Below are 5,944 nucleotides of genomic sequence, written 5' to 3'. Positions count from 1 at the left end.
CACTTCACAGGCGGTGAAGTAGGTCTGCAGGTGTCTGTCTTTCTCTCCCCCTCTCTGTCTTCCTCTCCTCTCTCCATTTCTCTCTGTCCTATCCAAAAACAATGACATCAATAATAACTACAACAATAAAACAACAAGGGCAACAAAAAGGAATAAATAAATAAATAAATACTTCACTCCTGCAGGGGGGTCATTTCACAGGCACTGAAGCAGGTCTGCAGGTGTCTATCTCTTTCTCCCCTTCTCTGTCTTCCCCTCCTCTCTCCATTTCTTTCTGTCCTATACAACAATGATAGCAATAACAATAATAATAACTACAACAATGATAAACAACAAGGGTAACAAAAGGAAAAAAAAAACAGCCTCCAGGAGCAGTGGATTCATACTGCAGGCACAGAGCCCCAGCAATAACCCCGGAGGAGAAAAAAAAGACTTCACTGTGGATGACATTTCACAGTACATCCATATATCAAAGAATTATACTATAGGCCTTAAATAAAGTCAGATGTCAATAATACCCAACAAAACCGGAAAAAATAAACATCCAAAGTAAGAATGAGAAAATGTAAAGGTTTTTTGTTTGCTTGATTGTTTGTTTGTTTGTTTGTTTTTGGTAAAGGAGAGAAGTACAAAAACAAAAAAACACTGTACCAGAAGCAAAGAAGAAAGTCAGGAAATAGCTCACCCAACAGAGTGTACGCATTACCACACTTGAAGGCCTGGAGTCGAGCCCTGGTACCACATGAGAGGACTACATATAAGAGCTCCATAGATGGTGGAGTAGTGTGAGGTGTCTATCACTATCTTCTGTTGTTTTGTCTCTCTCTTTCTCTCAGGAAAAAAAAAACAATGAAAAATTCAAGTCCATGAGTCACTTGATCTTCTGCCTGCATGAGGCCCTAAATTTATTCCCTGGCATCATACTAAAAAAAAAAAGAGAGAAAGAAGGGAAGGGAAGGGAAGGGAAGGGAAGGGAAGGGAAGGGAAGGGAAGGGAAGGGAAGGGAAGGGAAGGGAAGGGAAGGGAAGGGAAGGGGAGGGGAGGGGAGGGGAGGGGAGAGAAGGGAAGGGAAGAGAAGGGAAGGGAAGGGAAGGGGAGGGGAGGGGAGGGGAGGGGAGGGGAGGGGAGGGGAGGGAAGGGAAGGGAAGGGAAGGGAAGGGAAGGGAAGGGAAGGGAAGGGAAGGGAAGGGAAGGGGAGGGGAGGGGAGAGAAGGGAAGGGAAGGGAAGGGAAGGGAAGGGAAGGGGAGGGAAGGGGAGGGGAGAGAAGGGAAGGGAAGGGAAGGGAAGGGAAGGGAAGGGAAGGGAAGGGAAGGGAAGGGAAGGGAAGGGAAGGGAAGGGAAGGGGAGGGGAGGGGAGGGGAGAGAAGGGAAGGGAAGGGGAGGGAAGGGAAGGGAAGGGAAGGGGAGGGGAGGGGAGGGGAGGGGAGGGAAGGGAAGGGAAGGGAAGGGAAGGGAAGGGAAGGGAAGGGAAGGGAAGGGAAGGGAAGGGGAGAGAAGGGAAGGGAAGGGAAGGGAAGGGGAAAGAAAGAAATGAAGAAGGGAAGGAAGAAAGAAGGAAGGAAAAAAAGGAAGGAAGGAAGGAAGAGAGGAAGAGAAAGAAGAAGAGAAAGAGGATGAGAAAGAGAAAAATAAAAAGACCGAAGGAAGAAGAGTAAGGAGCAGTGGGTCCAGCCTCATGATAAGAGACAGTGGATGACTGAACCAAGCTCAAGTTTCCAGAGACGTAGTCTAATCATTTCAGAATTTAGAGAAGTCATGAGTCGGGCTGTAGCGCAGTGGGTCAAGCACACATGGCGCAAAGCGCAAGGACTGGCAGAAGGATCCCGGTTCGAGTCCCCGGCTCCCTACCTGTAGGGGACTCGCTCCACAGGTGGTGAAGCAGGTCTGCAGGTGTCTGTCTTTCTCTCCCCCTTTCTGTCTTTCCCTCCTCTCTCCATTTCTCTCTGTTCTATGTAACAACGACAACATCAATAACAACAATAATAACTACAACAACAGTAAGAAGACAACAAGGGCAACAAAATGGAAAATAAATCAAATTTTTTTTAAAAAAAAGAATTTAGAGAAGTCATCTGTTAAACTGAAAACAGCCGAGAAGGAGTTGTTTTGTTGTTTTTGTTTGTTTGTTTGGAATTGATTTATTATTAAAATAAAAGCATTTGTATGAAAGTGTGCAGATTGGGTCAGTCAAGTAACTCACCTGGATAGTGTATCTGCTTTTCCATACGAAACCCAGGTTTAAGCCTGACCCCAGTCACATTGGAGAAAGTTTCTGTACTGAGCCCCACCCCCTTTCTCTATCTATCTATCGATCTATCTATCTGTCTATGTATCTATCTATCTCTTTCACTGAAAAGATCAGTCATAAGCAGTGAAGACCTGCAATAATAATAAAGATCAAATGCTCTGGTCTGGGCAGTGGTGCACCTGGTTGAGTGCATATTACCCACTCAGGCTCATGTTCAAGCCCCAGCTCCAAGCCTGTGGAGGACATTTCACTAGTGGTGAAACAGGTCTGCAGGTGTCTATCTTTCTCCTTCTTTACCTCCCTTTTCCCCTCAATATCTTTCTATCCTATCCAATAAAATAGAAGGAAAAAGAGGGGGGAATGGCCAACAGGAGTTATATATTCATAGTGTGGCACCCAGCCCCAGCAATAACCCTGGTGTCCATGAAAGAAAGAGAGAGAGAGAAGGAAGGAAGAAGGAAGAAAGGAAGGAAGGGAGGGAGGGAGGAAAGAAATAAGGGAGGGAGGGAGAGAAAGGAAAGGAAAGGAAAGGAAAGGAGAGGAGAGGAGAGGAGAGGAGAGGAGAGGAGAGGAGAGGAGAGGAGAGGAGAGGAGAGGAGAGGAGAGGAGAGGGGAGGGGAGGGGAGGGGAGGGGAGGGGAGGGGAGGGGAGGGGAGGGGAGGGGAGGGGAGGGAAGGGAAGGGAAGGGAAGGGAAGGGAAGGGAAGGGAAGGGAAGGGAAGGGAAGGGAAAGGAAAGGAAAGGAAAGGAAAGGAAAGGAAAGGAAAGGAAAGGAAAGGAAAGGAAAGGAAAGGAAAGGAAAGGAAAGGAAAGGAAAGGAAAGGAAAGGAAAGGAAAGGAAAGGAAAGGAGGGAAGGAGGAAGGAAGGAAGGAAGGAAGGAAGGAAGGAAGGAAGGAAGGAAGAGATATGGTATAAATACGTAACAGAATACTACTCAGCTCTGAAAAAAAGATGAAATCTTGCTTTTTACTACTACAAGAATAGAACTGAAGAGAATCCTACTGAGAAAATTAAGTCAGCAGGAGAAAAACAAATACCAGATGCTCTCACTCACACGTGGGATATAAAGAAGCCAAAGCAAAGGACCAGACAGAAGAAACCCTGGCAGGGAATTGGGCAGTGGCGTGCCTGGTAAAGTGCTCACATCACCAGGCACAAGGACCCAGGTTCAAAGCCCTGTTCTCCCCACCTGTGGGAGGAAGGTTTATAAGCAGTGAATATCAGTGCTACAGATAACTCTTTCTCTCTCCTTCTAGCTTCCCCTTCCCTGTCAACTTTTCTCTGTCTCTATCCAAAAAAATAAAATAAATAAAAAGCTACTGGAAGCAGTGGATTCATCATGTAGGAACCAAGCCCCATCCTGGTGTCAATAAAAAAAATAAATGAGTAATTCAAACCCTGGCTTTGGACTGCAGGACTGAGGTTGCAGGAGTGGGGAGGGTGGAGGGGGATCTTATGAAATATGGTGGAAGGATTTTTGACAACACGGATTTTTGAGAAGGCATGAAATTACACTTCTAAAACATATACTATCTTGTAAACCAAAGTTGACTAAGAAAAAAAAAAAATATATATATATATATGATTCATTTATTTATATGAGACACTGAGAGAGACCAGATCTCTACTCAGTTCTGTCATGTAGCAGTGCTAGGAACTGAACCTGAGGGCTCTGGGGTTTTGGAAATACAGATCCTGAGTTCTGACACTTAGCAATGTCCCTATTCCTCTCTCCCCTCAAAAAAAAATTTTAATCACAAAAATTAAATTAATCATGGACCTTAAATGTTCTAACCATCAAAAAGAAATGACAATTATATGATAGTGTTTTGGCTAAATGGTAGTAATCATAGTACAGTATATAAATGTATCAGATCAAAACATTATACACCTTAAACTTCTTTAAAATCTTACATCTTAGATAGAGGTAGAGAAATCAGGGCACATCAAACTCAAGCAAAAACTACCATCGTCAAGGACCCCTAGATACATGCCTAAAATGGACTTCAGAGTTTTCTTCCAGCCAAAGATTACTAATCTCATCTTCTCTTTTCCTGCTTTTTGGTTCCTGTTCATTAACCGTTTTGTCTCATTTTATGTCTTGCCACCTTCCAGACACCAAGTTGCAGATGTTACTATGATTCCATCCTGACTTCTCTGGGCAGACAACCTCACCAATGTGCCCTGGAACTCCACCTCTCCAAAGCCTTACCCCACTAGGGGAAGATAGAAACAGGCTGGGGGTACAATTCGACCTGTCAATACCCAAATCCAGTGAAGAAGCTATTAGAGAAGCCAGAGCACCTACCCTCTGATCCACCTTTTCCACCTTCTGTACCCCATAATGACACTGGGTCCATACTTCCAGAGGGATAAAGAATAGGAAAGCTATCAGGGGAGGGGATGGGATACAGAGTTCTGGTGGTGGGAACTGTGTGGAGTTGTACCCCTCTTTTTGTCAGGGTTTCCTTTGTATAAATAAAAATTTAAAAAAAAAAGCATTAAGGGACTATGCTTGAGGACCCAGGCTCAAAGCCCTGGTTTTCACCTGTAGGAAGGGAAGCTATAATTAAATATATATAGTTGAGTCATACTCTGCTCTGAACTCCAGTTCCATCAAGTCCCAGAGGGAGAGGACAAAAAGGGAGAGCTATTTGGATGTAGTAATAGGACTATGTGTGGCTTGAAGGGGGAGAGAGAGGATTGGACCTAGAAGAAGAGGGGGGCAATTATGTACAAATGTAGACAGATAGTTGTAGAGATGGCAATTGACCCATGTCCGCAACCTTGGGAGAACCGTGGTCGTTTGCAATGGAGGGACTTGGGATTCAGAACTCTGGTGGTGGGAACGGCATGGAATTATACCCCTCTTGACATGTAATTTTGTAAATCAATACTGAATCACTAATTTAAAAGAAGTTAAAAAAAAGAGAGAGGAATCAGAGCACTTCTCTGGTACATAAGATGCCAGAGCTTGAACCAGGACCCCAGGCATAAGAGCTCTACCAGTTGATCTATCCTCGGTTCCACAGTCACAGTATCCACATTAGACTTAAACAATGTGATAGGTCAATTGGAGCCCAGAAAAAAGGAATTTATTACCAAAATGTGATCGTGGAAAACCACTACCATTTTGCTGGGGAGAATCTGGGGGAGAGGGGTTGGTGCCAGATGTAGACACAGCCCCGAAAGTGGAGGACTGCGGGTGTGAACAGAGGCAGGAAGGGACACCTATGGGTCCCTTCTGATCATTTCCTGCACACTGTCTATGCACCAGTACCCCCCTGCCACCCAGGCAGAGGCAGAAGAAGGTTCTTGTCTCTGGCTCCTTCTAGCTCCACCCTTAAAGGCCCAAATAGGACACTCAGCCCAGACACCACACTGCTGCTCCTGTCCTTAAGGCAACTCTTGGCTTGGCCGTGGTGTCTACCAGACCAGCCTCCCAGCTCTTCCCGCCGCCCTCACCCTGGCTCTGGGGTGTGTGGGGACTGGGGCCCGCAGCCAAGTCTTCCGCCGGGCTCTCGAACAAGTTCCGCGCCTGTTTGCTGAAGAAAAATTCCAGTGGGTGCATCCAACACATGGAACTCAAGTACAGAAATTCTATTTATCCGCCCCACTGCCAAGGCAATCACATGCCCCGTGAGTCACTCCAGATGTGCTCAAAAACAGAGGCGCTCTGTGCAGCCCCAGTCCCC

The sequence above is a fragment of the Erinaceus europaeus genome, chromosome 8 (assembly GCF_950295315.1).
Source record: "Erinaceus europaeus chromosome 8, mEriEur2.1, whole genome shotgun sequence".
NCBI classification, from domain to species: Eukaryota; Metazoa; Chordata; class Mammalia; order Eulipotyphla; family Erinaceidae; genus Erinaceus; species Erinaceus europaeus.
This window is presented reverse-complemented; position numbering follows the sequence as displayed.